The sequence below is a fragment of the Grampus griseus genome, assembly GCF_964374135.1.
Source record: "Grampus griseus genome assembly, chromosome: 2".
NCBI classification, from domain to species: Eukaryota; Metazoa; Chordata; class Mammalia; order Artiodactyla; family Delphinidae; genus Grampus; species Grampus griseus.
The window spans coordinates 125008267-125029760 of record NC_139018.1 but is presented as its reverse complement, the minus strand read 5'-3'; the positions used below and the strand labels follow the sequence as shown (position 1 = coordinate 125029760).

At 39.5% G+C, this 21494-nt stretch overlaps 1 protein-coding gene across 2 annotated transcripts in view; it reads right to left on the bottom strand.

Moving 5' to 3' along the window:
• The window catches only part of GABRG3 (gamma-aminobutyric acid type A receptor subunit gamma3), a gene marked incomplete at both ends in the record, with an annotated part of 633338 nt that overhangs the window by 240299 nt on the left and 371545 nt on the right, over positions 1–21494 (bottom strand). The gene's annotated exons all lie outside the window — the stretch shown is intronic.

Sequence of the window (21494 nt, the reverse complement as noted above, 5' to 3'; positions counted from 1 at the left end):
GACTTCACCAAGAAAAAAAAGAAATTGCAGTGCATCTCTGATTTCTTGCTGGTGTGAACCTGGACCCGCCATCCTCCCCAATGAGAGAAGTAGCCTCCATCCCTGCGACAGATGGTGACATCAGCCCTCGGCCTTAGAGACTTGCCTCACCCCAGCTTTCCTTTCTTGAGCATCTTAGTAGTTGCCAAAATCTGACTTTTCCCTTCCTTCTCTTTCATCTAAACAAAGTACAAACTTCTCCCACATAGCCAGTCAACCAAACTTCTGTTTCTATTTTAGCTGGGGGAAAAAATGGTATAGAACAGAAACATAAGTACAACCTCAGTAAAACATGTGATTCCAACGACATGGAATAACAGCTGCAGGATGATGTATAAAATATGTCTCCTGATCTGAGTTCACAGCCTGCTTCATCTTTGCTTTGTCAAAAGATCTTTCTTACACTTTAATCCACTTTGCGGAAGAGGCATTTCCTGTTCTGAGGTGCTACAACCAAGATGGCAACACAGGCCTGCATCACATCACTCTTAGTCCCTTTAATCAATTCTGCATCATACTGCAGAACAAAATTCCTAAAACAAAACTTTCGTCATTCCCATACTCAAGTCTCTTGGTAATTAACCCCAGGCTTGTTTATTTCTTAATAGTTTAAAATTATAATGTGATCCATTGAAGCTTGACCATGCATGGGGAGCTGTGCCAGGTACTTAGTGACATCTCATTCAATCCATGGAATATCCCCTCTGAAAGACTGAACATACAGACGGACAATGACCAGACCACATATGACAATGGAACTCTGCATCACAACCTCTGAAGCCAGTAGCCCAGGGAGCTAAACCATAACCTCTGCAACCATCAGCTGAGAATGGTCAGGACTTGATGGATGACTGACAGCTTTCCTAAAATTTCACCCTCATTTCAAACTCAGGATCAACCAAAGAAAGCCAAATATGCACCCATAACCAATCACATACAATGTTCCAGCTTCCCTGTGCAAACAACCTCCAATCATGTTACACCTGGAGCCATCCCTTTCTTCCACTATAAAGCTTTCCCATTCCTCTGCCTGCTTTTGAGTCTCTGCCAAAGGTAAGTGATGCTGGCTGACTTTCTTGATATAGTAAGCCCTGAATAAACAGCCTCTGCCTGCTCTTATTTATTTCCACAAGTCCTGAAATCCAGAAGGATCATCTGCATGGTTTGCAGATGTAGAGACTGTGACCTGGGGTGGACAGAAGTTTGATGAAGGTCATTAGCATCTAATTTAAAGTCTCTACCACTCCAGTCTCAGACCTCTTACTTCCTCTGCCATCTCTGTGCTCACATTTATCTGCTCTTACTATTAAAGAACACCACGAGCCTCCTTGTCAGCCCTGCGATCACAGAAATTAGTGGCTAATAAAATAACTGCACTTCTACTGATGACCTAATTTAAATGTTCAGGGTTTTTCTACTTGTCATAAGGAAAGTGATACCAAAACCTGGTAGAGCCAGTAAGAAGATACCTTTTCTTTTATGTTTCAACAGGCAGGGGAGGAATGATGAGCATTGAGAATTGTCAGATATTCAACAGTATCGCAGTGGGAACAGACTTGGCTGGTCTAGTTGGTGTAGTGTGAGGCAGGTATCCCAATAGGGGGATGGACTTTCTTGAACATTGCTCATAAAACACAATTTTCTCCATGCAGTTCATAAAAGGTTCTCTGACTCAGTAGGACCAATTAAAAGCTCCATCTCAACACAATGTTTAAGATACTAAAAATCTTATTATTTTAGGATATTTAAAATATTCATTATATGCTAAGCTGGTCCTATCACTCAGACGAGGGAAATCTGCACATATAGTTCAAAAGGATAATAGGGAGATTTAGAAAGAACCATGAGATTTTGAACAGTAACACTCAAGTAAAAATCAAAAGATCAAGGTTGGGGCTTCTCTGGTGGCGCAGTGGTCGAGAGTCCGCCTGCCGATGCAGGGGACACGGGTTCATGCCCGGTCAGGGAAGATCCCACATGCCGCAGAGTGGCTGTGCCCGTGAGCCATGGCCGCTGAGCCTGCACGTCTGGAGCCTGTGCTCCGCAACGGGAGAGGCCACAGCAGTGAGAGGCCCGCGTAGCGCAAAAAAAAAAAAAAAAAAAAAAAAAAAAAGATCAAGGTTACTTGCAAACAACCTGGGGACTCTTAAAATGCATAGACTGCAAATATGTCTAATGTTTTTAACTGTAGCATGCATGGTTAAGTTCTCCAATGCACTCATAGAGGGTACAATCCTTATGTTCTTCAGCTGCCACATCCCAGAGGTCACAGATAAACAGATTCACCATGCTAATACAACATTCTGTGGCTCTAGCTCAAGAAACATTGGGCTTATTGCAGCTCTTACTCTACCTCTTGCCCTTGTTAGACTTTAATTCATAACACAGCATTTCTATGATTTTTGACTTCACATCTACCACAAATATTTTAGTAATTCAAGGACCTGTGGAAAGTATATTTTGATAAAAGGATGGGGCCTTTAAGACTAATTTATTCTTTAATGAAAATATTACTTATGATTAATTGCAGTGTTATTTTAGGTAGGATGTATGTAAACAAAACACTATGCATATATAAGATTTGTGTTATAGAAAGAAAAATGGTAAGAAGGAAGAAGAAAGATGAAGGTAGAAGGAAGGATGGTAAATAAGGTGAGGATGGAAACGGTCCACTGGAAGAGTAGGTGAGTCTTTGAGGACCAGCGCCACATTCTTTGGGTAGCTAACCAGAATGACAAGTAGATATACCATGTAAAGCACATGAATTCTCACTTCAGGGAATTATTGTATACTTGACATTATACACAGTGGGAGCTGTGTCCTCCCAGAGTGTTTATGTCTCTTTCTCCAAACAGCATTTCTCTGAAGCTTTCACTGTGAAATAATTTCTATGAAATGTTAACAGGTTCCATGAAAATGGTGTGCTAATAACTTTGGGGTTCAATGCCCACCATATGCTACAATCCTGCTGAGATTCACAAGGAACTTTAGCACATCAAAAACTCCAAGAACTCCTGAGATTACAAAGCAAACAAAAAGTTTAACTTCAGTGTTTGACAAATATTCCCACATGCAAACTTTTTTCATCAGCCACATGTTTAACTCACTGCCTGGCACTAGCAAGTCTCAGGTGTTCTATACTTGATGCCAATGTATGCTGTGTGGAGCCCTTTGACACAGAACTAGAGGAAGTAGGTAGACACCAAAACACCAAAATGGTCCCCAGTGAGCCTTGTTTTTTTTTTTTTACTCACAGCTTTGTGTAGTCCCTTCCTGCATTCTATCAGAGCTGGTCTGTGTGACCAACCAAATATGGCAAAAGTGCTCTATTATAAACATCTGTGGCTCCCATCTGGGCCTTGCTCTTTCTTGGGGCTCTTGCTCTGTGGCAAGCTGGCTGCCATGTTAAGAAGAAGCTCAGGCATCCTATGGAGGGTCCATTCAACGAGGAGCTGAGGCCTCATGCCAACAGCCACGTGAGTGAACTTGAAAGATTATCCACCCTCAGTGGGACCTTCAGAAGACTGCTTGGCTGCAACCTCTTGAGAGACCTTGAGCCAGAATAACCAAGCTAAGCCCCTCATAGATTCCTGATCCTCAGAAGTTGTGAGATACTAAATATTTGGTTTTTTTAAGCTGCTAAGTTTGGGGGCAATTTGTTATGCAGCAATAGGTAACTAGTATATTTGATAATTAAGAAAGCCTGGGGAATATGACATTTAGGGTTGTACCAGAGGAACACCATCATTCATTCAATCAAACCTATGAATTATGCTGATATTATGAGCCAGATACTGAGATATAGCAGCGAATTAAACATGCAATCCCTTCCTCTACCTTATATTCAACTCTCCATTAGTTGTCCTTCAGAATCTCTCATGTCTACGGTGACTTTACTTGTAGCTGGTTCCAGGCCGACCCCACTTCCCAGTACCCTGTGCAACACAGTGTGGAAGGGGTACCAATTTCTCATTAATGGACTGGAAGCAGCTCATGCAACTTCTGTGTCTAGGGCCATCAGCTCCCTCCTCTACTCTTCCTTTTTTCTTTCTACCAGCTTAAACTTAAACAGACAGTGGCCTAGCTCTAACCATGCAAAACATAATAACACACTTAGATATGATGAATCAAACATGGAGGGAACCTGGGTCCCTGAGTGATTGCACAGAGCAGGGTCACCCCATTGACCTGATGGCTCAAGACAAGGCATTACATGAAAGAGGAATAAAAATAAACTTCTGGATTTCTCTGGTGGCTCAGTGGTTAAGAATCTGCCTGCCAGTACAGGGGATATGGGTTCGAGCCCTGGTCCGGGAAGATCCCACATGCTGTGGAGCAGCTAAGCCCGTGAGCCACAACTACTGAAGCCCACGTGCCTAGAGCCTGTGCTCTGCAACAAGAAAGCCACTGCAATGAGAAACCCACACACCACAACAAAGAGTAACCCCTGCTCACCACAAATTGAGAAAGTCCACGCACAGCAACAATGACCCACTGCTGCCTAAATAAATAAGTAAATAAAATTTTTTTTAAAACTAAAAAAAATAAACTTCTATGTTTTTCTTTTAGCTCTCGACTTTTGCTTTTCTTTGTTACAGCAGTATAAGACTGGACCTTATTTGTGCAATTTATAATAACAGAGCACAGTGTATTAAACACATAATTGAGCTAAAATATTCATAGTTACTCCCCCCACAAAAAGAAGAAAAGAAATATCTTCTAAGTATCAAAAAGCATCCAAGATAGCGTTATTTTGGGTTTAGGAGACACATTTCTCTTCCTGTTACTCTCCCTTGCTTGCTCTTTTTTTCTATTTTTTATCACTGTAAACCAAGGGTCAAGGGTCAGCAAACAATGGCCTGTGTGCTAAATCTAGACCAACACCTGTTTCTGTAAATAAAGTGTTATTGGGGTACAGCCACACCCATACAGTTACAAGCAGTCTGGCTGCTTTTGAAATTACAGCTTCAAAAGTGAATGGTTGTGACAGACCATCTGACCCGCTGGCCCAAGATATTTACTCTCTGGTGCTTTACACCAAAATCCTTTCAACCCTTGCTGTAGAGGACATGTTTCAATTAAATACTTTGTAAAACACACTTTACTACTGGCTCATTATTAAAAACCACAATGTCTAAAAATTCACTTGCCCTGATTCTAGTTGTTCAGATCTCCAAGCAGGGAGAAAATGCAGATCTCCAAGCAGGGAGAAAATGTAAAGTCTTTTTTTTTTTTTTTAGAGTATAGTTGATTTACAATGTTGTGTTATTTTCAGGTGTACAGCAAAGTGAATCAGTTATACATATACATATATCCATTCTTTTTTATATTCTTTTTCCATGTAGGTTATTACAGAATATTGAGTAGAGTTCCCTGTGCTATACAGTAAGTCCTTATTAGTTATCTATTATATATATGGTAGTGTGTGTATATTAATCCCAATCTCTTAATTAAATCTGCCGGCCTTTCACCTTTGGTAACCATAAATTTACTTTCTATGTCTGTGAGTCTATTTCTGTGTTGTAAATATGTTCATTTGTACCACTTTTTTGGATTCCACATATAAGCAATATCATACAACATTTGTCCTTCTCTGTCCGGCTTACTTCACTTAGTATGATAATCTCTAGGTCCTTCCATGTTGCTGGGCCAAACTCCACTCCCACACCAGTGTTCTGTGCCTTACAGATAGAAAAAGAAATATAATTGCTAGGTATCTGCATACCTCCTCTTCATGGCCTTTCCCTCTTGTAAGAGAGAGGTTTCTGGACCTTAAGCCCAAACACAGATCATTCATAATATTAGCAGAGAGAAAATTGATTCATTTTTTAAAAAATTTCTACCTTCCTTAGATTATTTATTTATTTATTAGGTCACACCACGTAGCATGCGGGATCTTCATTCCCTGAGCAGGGATTGGAACCTGGGCCAATGGCAGTGAAAGTGCCGAGTCCTAACTACTGGACCACCAGGGAATTCCCTGTTTCATTTTTCTAAGCATGCTTTTTAAATTTTCATCCTTTTTTATACTGCTCTACATCACTTCTATTTTGGATTCTATTTGGAATATTCATTATCCTATTCTGGCTATAGCATCCATTCAGGTAATTTCCTTTGAATTTCTATGAATTTTTGGTAGTAAGAATCTCCCACTATAAAGAAGTAATAGTGGAAGTATTCAAAGTTAGATGCTTCAAAACAAGTTTCCATTGCCTTTAGGGTTATATTAATATTATAGTTAATATTAGTAATATATTTTCCAAGATCTTAAAATAGTCACATATATTTATAACAGATATATGTTAATCAGAAAATAAACAATAAAAGATCATTAAATTGCCCATTACTAGTCCTCCAGATCTTCAGTGATGTCTTATGATACATCATCCTCAGGCTGATTTCATGCTGAATTATTCTTTCAGTCTATAAGCACATCCACCACCTTTTAGTGTCAGGACTAGGCAAGGACTGGGACAAAAAAGATGAGCTATGAATGGCAGAGCTCTGTCTTCAAGAGCTTTAGAGTCTTGTAGTAAGACAGATAAAGAAAAAGTTTATTTAAAATATAATGCTTGCTGGGAGTGAGGTTGTAACAATGCAGTAGAAATGTGGGAGGGAGAATGCCCAAGTCGGCAGGGGTGGGGTGATTAGAAACAACTTTAAGCTGATGCTTGAAAGTCTGCTTTGAAATTTTCCGGAGAGAAAATTTCCGGAGAGAAATTTTCCGGAGAGACCTAGAGACAGAAGGCATGCCAGGAAAAAGACAGCATATGAAAAAGAACAGGGTTATAAGAACTCCAGGTGGCTTAGAATTGTTGGATCTGGCAATGGTGTGCCAGGAAAGGGGGTCTGAGGGAGGACCAGGAAAATCAAAGAAGGTCTCCACTCCAAATTAAAGATGTTTTAGATTTTCCATTGAAGTCATGGAGGAGACCACTGAGGAATTCTGGGTGGGAGAAGTTGCTGTGGCAGAAGGTGAAAGACTGGTTCATTTTGGGGTGTGCGTGTGGGGGCAGAAGAACAGGCATTGCAGTAGCCAGTTCAGAGACCATGAGTGATGGAAGGTGATAGAAGGGAAGACACTTTTACACGTCTAGTGTTTGCAAGACACTGGGCATCTGTGAATGATTCCTGAGAAAAGGGAATCAAAAGAGGGGACCCCAGTGGTTGTCCTGGCTTAATCACCTTAGCAGAGTTTCCTCAGGGCAACAAAGGAAAACTTTGAGTGTGAGTTGAAGAGAGGAAGCTGAGTGTCAGGGAGACCTAGCTGGTAAGAATCTGCAGGGCAGAGCACTAGGAGAGAGAACTACCCAGGGAGAAAATATTTCAAATGAATAAAAATGAAAACATGACATAGCAAAACATGTGGGATGCATCTAAAGCAGAGCAGCTTTTATTATTGATTGCACTAAATTTATTTTATTGCACTAAAGGCAATAGAAGAAAGATCTCACATCAATCATCTTAGCTTCCACCTTAAGAAACTGGTAAAAGGATAGCAAATTGATATCTTCACCCCCTCAAAAAAAAATAGAGGAAAAGAAATGTAAAGTTCAGGGTGGAAATCAGTGAAATAAAAGAGAAACAATAGAGAAAATCAATTAAACCAAAAGCTGATTCTTGGAGAAGATTAATAAAATTGACACACCTGTAGTCAGACTGATCAGGAAAGAGAGATGACACAAATTAGCTGTATCAAAAATGAGAGAGGTGACATCATCACAGATTCTATTTATATTAAAAGGAAAATAAGAGAAGATTACAAACAACTTTATGTCAATATATTGACATCTGAGAAGAAACAGTTAAGTTCCTTAAAAGACACAAAATGCCAAATTTCAATGCAGAAGAAATAATGTGAATATCCCTGTAACTATTTTAAAATTGAATTTTTAGTTAAAAATCATTCCAATTAAAACAACAAAACTTCAAGCTCAGATGTCTTCACTGGTGAACTCAACGTATAAGTAAAAAATAAAACCAAATCTATAGAAATGGTTTTATACCAATTATATACATATGTTCCAGAAAACTGCAAAGGAGGGAATACTTCCCAATGCATTATATGAGGCCAGGATTATCCTGATATCAAAACCAGAAAAAGACAATACAAGAAAAGAAAATTACACAGCAATATTCCTTATGGAAATAGATGCAAAAATTTAAAATACATGTTTAGCATATTGAATCCAACAATACAAAATGCAGCATGACCAAGTAGTGTTTAATCCAGAATGTAAAGTTGGTTTAACATCCAAAAGTCAAGTAGTGCAATTCACTATATTAACAAACTAAAAAAAAAAAATCATATCAATAGATTCAGAAAAAATAACTTGTCAAAATCCACTCATTCCTGATTAAAAAAAGAAACTCATGGTAAACTAAAAATAAAAGAGAACTTCCATAATCTGTTAAATGGCATCTTTAAAGATTCTTGAGCTAACATCATAATTATGAAAGATTGAATGCTTCCCCCTAAGATCATAAACAGTATAAGGATATCTGCTTTCACCATTTCTATTAAACTTTTCACTGGTGATTTTTGCCAGAGCAGTAACACACTCAAAGAAGTAAAGAAATGGAAGGCATATGAATTGAACAAGAAGAAGTAAAAGTGTAGTTATTTGTAGATGACATAACTATCTATGGAAGGGGGAAAAAATCAGATTGTCAAGGTTGCAGGATATAAGATCAATGTACAAAATTAAATTGTACTTTTTGTATACTGGCAACAATAATTGGAAATTCAAATTTAAAACAATGCTGTTTACAATACTATCAAAAATTGAAATAAGTGAGCATAAATTTGACAAATGATGTGAAATACATGCAAACTGAAAACTACAAAACATTGTTGGGAGAAATTAAAGGAGACCTGAACACATGAAAAAATATACTGTGTTTATACCTCAGAAGACTCAACATTAAGATGTTACTGCTCCCAACTGATCTTTTTGGTGAAGATTTATCTACACATTCCTAATAAAAATACAGTAGGATTTTTTTTTTAGAAACTGACAAACTATTTCTAAAATTCATATGGGACTGCAAAGCACCCATAGTAACCAGTGCAACTTTGAAAGAGAAGAACAAAGCTGCAGGATTACAGATCTGATTTCAAGATTTAGTTTAAAGATACAGTAATCCAGATAGTGTGATAAAGACAAATAAATTGATCAATGGTTAGAACTGAGTCCAGATATAGACTCAGGCACATAGGGATAACTGATTTTTGACAAAGGTAAGAAAACAACACAGAGGATGATCTTTTTGACAAATGGTGTGGAAAGATTAGATACCCATATGGAAAAAAAAAGAATTCTGATCCATATTTCACACTGCATACAATTATTACCTCAAAATGTGCTGTTGATCTAAATGTAAAAGTTAAAACTTAAAAATTTCTAGTAGAAAACATGGGAGAAAACCTGGGGTTTGGTGATGAGTTTTAGATAAAACATCAAAAGCATGATCCATGAAAGAAAAAAAAAATAAACTGGACTTCAAAATTTAAAATATCTGTTCTTCATGGGCTTCCCTGGTGGCGCAGTGGTTGAGAATCTGCCTGCTAATGCAGGGGACGCGGGTTCGAGCCCTGGTCTGGGAAGATCCCACATGCCACGGAGCCACTGGACCCATGAGCCTCAACTACTGAGCCTGCGTGTCTGGAGCCTGTGCTCCACAACAAGAGAGGCCGCGATAGTGAGAGGCCCGGGCACCGCGATGAAGAGTGGCCCCCGCTTGCCACAACTAGAGAAAGCCCTCACACAGAAACAAAGACCAAACACAGCCAAAATAAATAAGTAAATTAATAAATTCCTACAAAAAAAAATCTGTTCTTCAAAAGACACTGTTAAGAAAATGTACAGATTAGGAGAAAACATTTCCGATGCACATATTTGATAAAGGGCATCTACCTAGAATAAAAGTACTCACTTTGGTTCTCTGAAATCTTTTCTCCTAAGCTGGGCAAAGATGGTCCTTAAAATGCATATCCAGGGAGACCTTCAATATGGTGGGGGAGTAAGCCGTGGAGATCACCTTCATCCCCACAAATATATCAGAAATACATCTACATGTGGAACAACTCCTAAAAAACACCTACTGAATGCTGGCAGAAGACTTCAGACTTTCCAAAAGGCAAGAAACTCCCCATGCACCTGGGTAGGCCAAAAGAAAAAACAGAGACAAAAGAATAGGAATGGGACCTGCACCTATGGGAGGGAGCTATGAAGGAGGAAAAGTTTCCTAGGAAGCCCCTTCACTGGTGGAGATGGGGGGTTGCGGGGGAGTGGGAAGCTTCAGAGCCACAGAGGAGAGCGCAGCAACAGGGGTGTGGAGGGCAAAGTGGAGAGATTGCTGCACAGAGGATTGGTGCCGACCAGCACTCACCAACCCGAGAGGCTTATCTGCTCACCCACTGGGCCGGGTGGGGGCTGGGAGCTGAGGCTCTGGTTTTGGAGTTCAGATCCCAGGGAGAGGACTGGGGTTGGCTGCGTGAACACAGTCTGAAGGGGGCTAGTGCACCACAGCTAGCCTGGAGGGAGTCCAGGAAAAAGTCTGGACCTATATAAGAGGCAAGAGACCATTGTTTCTGGGTGCGCGAGAAGGGATTCAGAGCCCCGCCTATACAAGTTCTGGAGACGGGCGTGAGCCACGGCTATCAGCACGGACACCAGAGACGGGCATGAAACGCTAAGGCTACTGCTGCAGCCATAAAAAAGCCTGTGTGCAAGCACAGGTCACTATCCACACCTCTTCACCTGGGAGCCTGTGCAGCTGCCACTGTCAGGGTCCCGTGATCCATGGATAACCTCCCTGGGAGAACACACAGCATGCTTCAGGCTGGTGCAACATCACGCTGGCTTTTGCTGCTGCAGGCTTGCCCCTCATTCCATACTCCTCCCTCCCCCGGTCTGAGTGAGCCAGAGGCCCTTAATCAGCTGCTACTTTAACCCCATCTTGTCTGAGTGAAGAACAGAAGCCCTTAGGTGACCTACATGCAGAGGTGGGGCCAAATCCAAAGCTGAACCCCAGGAGCAGTGCGAACAAAGAAGAGAAAGGCAAATTTCTCCCAGCAGCTTCAGAAGCAGTGGAATAAGTCTCCACAATCAACCTGATGTACCCTGCATCTGTGGAATACCTGCATACACAACGAATCATCCCAAAATTGAGGTGGTGGATTTGGGGAGCAACTGTAGACTTGGGGTTTGCTTTCTGCATCTAATTTGTTTCTACTTTTATGTTTATCTTAGTTTAGTATTTAAAGTTTATTATCATGGTAGATTTGTTTATTGATTTGGTTGCTCTCTTCCTCCTTCTCTCTCTCTCTCTCTATATATATATGTATTTCCTTCTTCTCTTCCTGTGAGTGTGTATGTGTATGCTTCTTTGTGTGATTTTGTCTGTATAGCTTTGCTTTTACCATTTGTCCTAGAGTTCTGTCTGTCCAGTTTTTTGTTTTTTTAGTATAGTTTTTAGCACTTGTTACCATTGGTGGATTTGTTTTTTGGTTTGGTTGCTCTCTTCTTTCTTTCCTTTTTCAATTACTTTTAATTTTTTACTTTTTATTAATTATCATTTATTTTCATAACTTTATTTTATTTTTCTCTTTCTTTCTTTTCCTTCCTTCCTTCCTCCCTTCTTCCCTTTCTCCCTTTCTTTCTTTCTCTCTTTTTTCTTTCTTTCTTTCCTTCTTTCTTTCTTTCTTTCTCTTTCTCTCTTTCTTTCTTTCTTTCTTTCTTTCTTTCTTTCTTTCTTTCTTTCTTTCTTTCTTTCTTTCTTTCTATCTTTCTTTCTTTCTTTCTTTCTTTCTTTCTTTCTTTCTTTCTTTCTTTCTTTCTTTCTTTCTTTCTCCCTCCCTCTTTCTTTCTTTCCTTCTCTCTTTCTCCCTTTTATTCTGAGCCATGTGGCTTAAAGTGTCTTGGTGCTCCGGCCAGGTGTCAGGCCTGTGCCTCTGTGGTGGGAGAGGTGGGAGTTCAGGACATTGGTCCACCAGAGACCTCCTGGCTTCATATAATAGCAAATGGTGAAACCTCTCCCAGAGATCTCCATCTCAGCACTAAGACCGAGCTCCACTCAATGACCAGCAAGCTACAGTGCTGGACACCCTATGGCAAACAACTAGCAAGACAGGAGCACAACCCCACGCATTAGCAGAGAGGCTGCCTAAAATCATAATAAGGTCAGAGACATCCCAAAACACACCACAGAATGGGGCCATGCCCTCCCAAAAGATAAGATCCAGCCTCACCCACCAGAACACAGGCACCAGTCCCCTCCATGAGGAAGCCTACACAACCCACTGAAACAACCTTAGCAACTGGGGGCAGACACCAAAAACAACGGGAACTATGAACCTGCAGCCTACGAAAAGGAGAGCCTAAACACAGTAACTTAAGCAAAATGAGAAGACAGAGAAACACACAGCAGATGAAGGAGCAAGGTAAAAACCCACCAGACCAAACAAATGAAGATGAAATAAGCAGTCTACCTGAAAAAGAACTCAGAGTAATGATAGTAAAGATGATCCAAAATCTTGAAAACAGAATGGAGAAAATACAAGAAACGTTTAACAAGAACCTAGAAGAGCTAAAGAGCAACAACACAATAAATGAAATTTAAAATTCGTTAGAAGGAATCAGTAGCAGAATAACTGAATCAGAAAAACGGATAAGTGTCCTGGAAGATAAAATAGTGGAAATAACTATTGCAGAGAAGAATAAAGAAAAAAGAATGAAAAGAATTGAGGACAGTCTTAGAGACCTCTGGGACAACATTAAATGCACCAAAATTTGAATTATGGGGGTTCTAGAAGAAAAAGAGAAAAAGAAAGGGACTGAGAAAATATTTGAAGAGATTATAGTTGAAAACTTCCCTAATATGAGAAAGGAAATAATCAAATCCAGGAAGCGCAGAGAGTCCCATACAGGATAAATCCAAGGAGAAACACACCAAGAACATATTAATCAAACTATCAAAAATTAAATACAAAGAAAACATATTAAAAAAAGCAAGGGAAAAACAACAAATAACATACAAGGGAATCCCCATAAGATTAACAGCTGATCTTTCAGCAGAAACTCTGCAAGCAGGAAGGGACAGGCCAGACATATTTAAAGTGATGACAGGGAAAATCTACAACCAAGTTTACTCTACCCAGCAAGGATCTCATTCAGATTCAACAGAGAAATCAAAACCTTTACAGACAAGCAAAAGCTAAGAGAATTCAGCACCACCAAACCAGCTTTACAACAAATGATAAAGGAACTTCTTTAGGCAGGATACACAAGAGAAGGAAAAGACCTACAATAACAAACCCCAAACAATTAGGAAAATGGTAATAGGAACACACATATCGATAAGTACCTTAAATGTAAATGGATTAAATGCTCCAACCAAAAAACATAGACTGGCTGAATGGATACAAAAACAAAACCTGTATATATACTGTCTACAAGAGACCCATTTCACACCTAGGGACACACACAGACTGAAAGTGAGGGGATGGAAAAGATATTCCATGCAAATGGAAATCAAAAGAAAGCTGGAGTAGAAATTCTCATATCAGACAAAATAGACTTTAAAATAAAGACTATTATAAGAGACAAAGAATGACACTACATAATGATCAAGGGATCAATCCAAGAATAAGAAATAACAATAGTAAATATTTATGCAACCAATATAGGAGCACCTCAATACATAAGGCAAATGCTAACAGCCATAAAAGGGAAAATCAACAGTAACACAATCATAGTAGGAGACTTTAACACCCAACTTTCACCAAAGGACAGATCATCCAAAATGAAAATAAATAAGGAAACACAAGCTTTAAATAATACATTAAACAAGATGGACTTAATTGATATTTATAGGATATTCCATCCAAAAACAAGAGAATACACTTTCTTCTCAAGTGCTCATGGAACAGTCTCCAGGATAGATCATATCTTGGGTCACAAATCAAGCCTTGGTAAATTTAAGAAAATTGAAATCGTATCAAGTATGTTTTCTGACCACATTGCTATGAGACTAGATATCAATTACAGGAAAAAATCTGTTAAAATAAAAACACATGGAGGCTAAAAAATACACTACTTAATAACAAAGAGATCACTGAAGACATCAAAGAGGAAATTAAAAAATACCTAGAAGCAAAAGACAATGAAAACATGACGACTCAAAACCTATGGGATAGGCTTCCCTGGTGGCGCAGTGGTTGAGAGTCCGCCTGCTAATGCAGGGGACATGGGTTCGTGCCCCAGTCCAGGAGGATCCCACATGCTGCGAAGCGGCTGGGCCCGTGAGCCATGGCAGCTGAGCCTGCGCGTCCGGAGCCTGTGCTCCGCAATGGGAGAGGGCACAACAGTGAGAGGCCCGCATACTGCAAAAAGAAAAAAAAAAAAGAAAAACAGAACAAAACAAAAAAACCTATGGGATGCAGCAAAACAGTTCTAAGAGGGAAGTGAATAGCAATACAATCCTACCTCAAGAAACAAGAAACATCTCAAATAAACAACCTAACCTTACACCTAAAACAATTAGAGAAAGAAGAACAAAAAATACCCAAATTAGCAGAAGGAAAGAAATCATAAAGATCAGATCAGAAATAAATGAAAAAGAAGGAAACAATAGGAAAGATCAATAAAACTAAAAACTGTTTCTTTGAGAAGATAAACAAAATTGATAAACCATTAGCCAGACTCATCAAGAAAAAAAGGAAGAAGACTCAAACCAATAGAATTAGAAATGAAAAAGGAGAAGTAACAACTGACACTGCAGAAATACAAAGGATCAGGAGAGATTACTACAAGCAACTCTATGCCAGTTAAATGGACAACCTGGAAGAAATGGAGAAATTCTTAGAAAAGCACTACCTTCTGAGACTGAATCAGGAAGAAATAGAAAATATAAACAGACCAATCACAAGCACTGAAATTGAAACTGTGTTTAAGAATCTTCCAACCTAAAAGCCTAGGACCAGATGGCTTCAAAGGTGAATTCTATCAAACATTTAGAGATAAGCTAACACGAATCTTCTCAAACTCTTCCAAAATATAGCAGAGGGATGAACACTACCAAACCCCTTCTACGAGGCAACCATCACCCTGATACCAAAACCAGATGAAGATGTCACAAAGAAAAAAAACTACAGGCCAATATCACTGATAAACATAGATGCAAAAATCCTCAACAAAATACTAGCAAACAGAATCCAACAGCACATTAAAAGGATCATACACCATGATCAAGTGGGGTTTACCCCAGGAATGCAAGAATTCTTCAATATATGAAAATAAATCAATGTGATAAACCACATTAACAATTTGAAGGAGAAAAACCATATGATCATCTCAGTAGATTCAGAAAAAGCTTTTGACAAAATTCAACACCTATTTATGAAAAAAACCCTCCAGTAAGCAGGCATAGATGGAACTTACCTGAACATAATAAAGGCCATATGTGACAAACCCACAGCCAACATCATTCTCAATGGTGAAAAACAAACTATTTCCACTAAGATCAGGAGCAAGACAAGGTTGTCCACTCTCACCACTATTTTTCAACAAAGTTTTGGAAGTTTTAGCCACAGCAAACAGAGAAGAAAAAGAAGCAAAAGGCATCCAAATCGTAAAAGAAGAAGTAAGGCTGTCACTGTTTCCAGATGACATGATACTATACATAGGGAATCCTAAAGATGCTACCAGAAAACTACTAGAGCTAATCAATGAATTTTGTAAAGTAGCAGGATACAAAATTAATGCACAGAAATCTCTTTCTTCCCACACACTAATGATGAAAAATCTGAAATAGAAATTAAGGAAACACTCACATTTACCATTGCAACAAAGAGAATAAAATACCTAGGAATCAGCCTACCTAAGGAGACAAAAGACCTGTATGCAGAAAATTATAAGACACTGATGAAAGAAATTAAAGATGATACAAACAGATGGAGAGATATACCATGTTCTTGGATTAGAAGAATCAACATTGTGAAAATGACCTTACTACCTAAAGCTATCTACAGATTCAATGCAATCCTTATCAAACTACCAATGGCGTTATTCACAGAACTAGAACAAAAAATTTCACAATTTATATGGAAACACAAAAGACCCCGGATAGCCAAAGCAATCTTGAGAAAGAAAAACAGAGCTGGAAGAATCAGACTCCTGGACTTCAGACTATCCTACAAAGCTACAGTAATCAAGACAGTATGGTACTGGCACAGAAATAGAAATATAGATCAATGGAACAGGATAGAAAGCCCAGAGATAAACCCACACACATATGGTCACCTTATGTTTTATAAAGGAGGCAAGAATATACAATGGAGAAAAGAGCCTCTTCAATAAGTAGTGCTGGGAAAACTGGACAGCTACATGTAAAAGAATGAAGTTAGGGCTTTCCTCGTGGTGCAGTGGTTGATAGTCTGCCTGCCGATGCAGGGGACACGGATTCGTGCCCTAGTCCGGGAGGATCCCACATGCCGTGGAGCAGCTGGGCCCATGAGCCATGGTCGCTGAGCCTGTGCATCTGGAGCCTGTGCTCCGCAACGGGAGAGGCCACAACAGTGAGAGGCCCGCGTATCACCAAAAAAAAAAAAAAAAAAAAAAAAAAAAGAATGAAATTAGAATACTCCCTAACACCATACACAAAAATTAACTCAAACTGGATTAAAGACCTAAATGTAAGGCTAGACACTATAAAACTCTTAGAGGAAAACACAAGCAGAACACTCTATGACATAAATCACAGCAAGATCTTTTTTGACCCAACTCCTAGAGAAATGGAAATAAAAACAAAAATAAAAAAATGGGACCCAATGAAACTTAAAAGTTTTTGCACAGCAAAGGAAACCATAAACAAGACGAAAAGACAACCCTCAGAATGGGAGAAAATATTTGCAAATGAAGCAACTGACAACGGATTAATCTCCAAAATTTACAAGCAGCTCATGCAGCTCCAATATCAAAAAAACAAACAACCCAATCCAAAAATGGGCAGAAGACCTCAATAGACATTTCTCCAAAGAAGATATACAGATTGCCAACAAACACATGAATGGATGCTCAACATCACTAATGATTAGAGAAAATCATACGAAAACTACAATGAAATATCACCTCACACCAGTCAGAATGTCCATGATCAAAAAATCTACAAGCAATAAATGCTGTAAAGCATGTGGAGAAAAGGGAACCTTGTTGCACTTTTGGTGGGAATGTAAATTGATACAGCCACTATGGAGAACAGTACGGAGGTTCCTTAAAAATCTAAAAATAGAATTATCACATGACCCAGCAATCCCACTACTGGGCATATACCCAGAGAAAACCATAATTCAAAAAGACACATGCACCCTAATGTTCATTGCAGCACTATTTACAATAGCCAGGTCATGGAAGCAACCTAAATGCCCATCAACAGACAAATGGATAAAGAAGATGTGGTACATATATACAATGGAATATTACTCAGCCAAAAAAAGAAACGAAATTGAGTTGTTTGTAGTGTGGTGGATGGACCTAGAGTCTGTCATACAGAGTTAAGTAAGTCAGAAAGAGAAAAATACCATATGCTAACACATCTAAAAAAAAAACGTTCTGAAGAACCTAGGGGCAGGACAGGAATAAAGACTCAGACGTAGAGAATGGACTTGGGGACATGGGGAGGGGAAAGGGTAAGTTGGGATGAAGTGAGAGAGTGGCATGGACTTATATATACTACCAACTGTAAAATAGATAGCTAGTGGGAAGCCACCACATAGCACAGGGAGATCGATCAGCTCAGAGCTTTGTGACCACCTGGTGGGGTGGGATAAGGAGGGTGGGAGGGAGACGCAGAGGGAATAGATATGGGGATACATGTATATGTATCCTGATTCACTTTGTTATAAAGCAGAAACTAACACACCATTGTAAAGCAATTATACTCTAATAAAGATGCTAAAAAATAAAACATAATAAAATACATATCCATTCACCTAACACCCCTGCCTAAAGCCTCCAACACGTCCCTCTGCTCTGGGAATGAAGCTGAGACTCCTGGGTGGTCCCCAAGCCCTGGGTGCCTCGGTCATCCCTGACCTGTTTTTCCTGCTATTTTTCGGTCCTTAGACCTTTAGGCTTGCTGGCCTTCCTCAGTTCCTCCAGAGGCACCTGTGTCTATGTTTCTCCACACCTTTAGGTCCTCCCTCTGCTGTTACCTTCAAATAGGATACTTCCCCACCTGTGTGCCCCTCCCTTGCCCAACAATGTCTTGCTCACTTCTCAGTTGTCAGCTTACACCTTATTCCCGCCAAGAGATCTTTCCTGATCCTCCAGGAGACCGGGGTATGTGTTTCCCAGAATCCCATGCTTCTCTTCCCCAGCACGAGTTACCATTGTGATTTAGTAAAAGCAGTAGTCTGTTCAATGTTTGTCTCCTCAAGACAGGGCCTATGCCCATTGTCTCAGCAAGTGGCATGGGCCAACATATAAAAACATTTACAAATATTTGTTTGAAGAATCATAACTGAACACAACGGACTTGGCAGAATGAATCCTAGGCATAGAATTTTTGGTTTATAAATTTAAAACAAAAATGATTCCCACAGATAGATGGAAAGAAAATGAATGTTCTAAATATTTTAGTTCCCATCTGTACATCAGGCATTCCAATCTGCTCCTAAAACACCTAATAACAGGCTTCATTTGCTTGTTTGAAAAAGTGTTTGACAAGTTCAAATCTCTTAATGTGGGGATATATCCAAGTGTCAGTCACAGCATCATTTCTGTCGTACACTGAATGGTTACAGGAATCAGGACCTGGTAACTTGAGCAAAATAGAGTCACATATTTCAGGCGAATTTTCTTGGGACTCTATACAGCTTACAGATGACTGACCACTAGGGTTGAGATCGATGTATCACTAAACTCCGGAAAAAGAAATTCTGGTTATGACACTGCATTTCAGTGCTGAATTTAAATCACCTCTAATTTCTCCATTATAAGTCCTGGTAGTACATTGATACTCTTTCAGGGAAGTTTATGGTCTCTGTCAATCTGGATGTACCCCTGACGTTCTGCACTATCTGTGATGGCCTCTGTCTTTGATGCAAGTGGGCTCTGATGATTCCATTTCTAAAGTGGAATTCACTTAACAGGTATCTTTGGCTATGATGGAAATGAGAGTGCAGGTGATTCAAAACTAGTGGCTCTCACTTGTGCCAAACTGATACAATAATCAGTTGAGGAAATGTGTGTTTTTTTTTGTGTGTAGTAAATAGCACTAGGCTTAGTGAAGGGAGAAAAAACATAGTTTAGTTGACTCTATTTTCTCAAAATTATTTGCTAATTTTAAAATAAATTTCATTAAATTGACTTCTTGGTAAGTCATTTAACTGTCTTTTGGTTTTACATATGCATCCCTAGAAAGTTCTTAAATTGTTGAAGGCAGTACTTAAATCAGGTAAGGACATTTGTCTCACCATAAATAATTAAGAATGACAAACATCTGAGTATAACTTATAAACTTCCTCAGAACTCCAGTGAGAATTCAGTGTAGAAGACGGGGCAGGGCAAGGAAGGGGTTAAGATGTCACCTCCCTGATAAGGTAGAACTAGAGCCTAAAAAGAAATCATTCATTTAATAGGAGATGTGGAGATCTAAAAAAGAACTGCTAAGACCCATTATAGATCAACACACCCTGTTGCATCCCTGCTTTGAAAATTGCATTCTTATAAGCAAGCATTACAGAGATGGCTCTGGTTAAAGGCATCCAGCATTACTGGGTAGAAGAATCCACCAACTACCTCCAACTTTGATCACAAAAGAGAAAACAGATGACAACTAACAAAAGGGTCCCTCTAAACCCTGAGATGTTCCACTCTCTCACAAGGCATACAGTGTATTTCCCCTCCCTCGAAAGACACACAGGTCTCTTATCCCTGCCTAAGTATGATGCACAAATATTGATCATTGCCTTCTATTCTAATATAAGATGTTCGGAACGAAAAGAATTTGAGAGAGAATGGGTGGTCTCTAAAATGAGCTCTGATTTGTTATATACTCAGAATAGGAAGGCAAGTTGGACTCTGCTCAGAGATCTGTTGGAAAGGAGGGAGAAAGCAACAATAAAGAGCAAATCCATTTTGTAAAGAGACGTTGGGTATAAGACACAGTAGAGGTGGGATCCAGTGATTCACAGGGAAAAATAAGGGAAGAAATTATATTATTGGCCTCAATTCTCAATACACAAATTTAGAGGATGAAAAAAGTAGACCATAAAAGGTAGTAACTCATAGAATGGAGGCTTTTTTTAAGATGAAAATGTGGAAATTTAATAGCATACCTTGTTGAAGTGAAATAAGCTTTTCAAGAATTTTTCAGGTTAAGAAGTTACTCCCCACAGACAGAAATATGCACCAGAGAAGGTTTATATAATGTGGAAAGGAAAGGAAGAGGTAGTTTCTACTTATAAGTCTCTGCCAACTAAAATGTCAATGTGATAAACATCACATATATTTAATTACATGCATTTGATATATTATTTAATATACGAAAATATAGAATGGAGGGTATGTGATGGGGAGTGAGAGCTCCCTGCCCATCTCACCAACCCAAATCCCTCTACCCTGAGCAGAGGCAAGTAGCGGGGGAGGTTAGCTCTTTCAACTCTTTCTCACTCTGACGGTTAATTTCAGCTCTCTAGATAATGCTTTGCCACTGAAACATATATTGTTTTTACAGTTTTAGACTCCAGTATATGAAAATCGACTCTCTCAATATGGCTCATATTGATTACCTTTGCAACTTTATTTTTTTATTTTTTGTGGTACGCGGGCCTCTCATTGTTGTGTCCTCTCCTGTTGCAGAGCACAGGCTCTGGATGTGCAGGCTCAGTGGCCATGGCTCACGGGCCCAGCCGCTCTGCGGCATGTGGGATCTTCCCAGACTGGGGCACGAACCCGTGTCCCCTGCATCGGCAGGCGGACTCTCAACCACTGCACCACCAGAGAAGCCCCCTTTGCAACTTTAAATCATCTGCTTCCAACTGTTCCCTTCTTCTAGAGACAAATCTTGATTCAGAGTGTCACACAATAAGCTGAACTTTCCTGCCATCTCTCACTTCTAATTTCATCTATAAACACAATTAAGTTTTCATGTTGATTCTAGAAGCTGAAAATTTTGAATTATCATTATTATCACAGAGATAGGTAACCGGGGCCAGGGAATGAATGTGCAGTTCCCAACCTGCCCCAGAGAAAGAGACTTGCTGATGAGTTGCCCCAGAAGGCAGAGGAGAGTCTCTGAACTTATCCCTTTGGGGGGCTGGGGGCTTGGTGAGAGTGGACCACGCTGTCTTAGAACTCAGGAGAGTAAAGAGAGGAGTCTTTGTGGTGTAGGTAGGCATATTCCAAGGCTTTGGAAGACTAGGAGACACTGGAAAGTTAACAACTGACTAT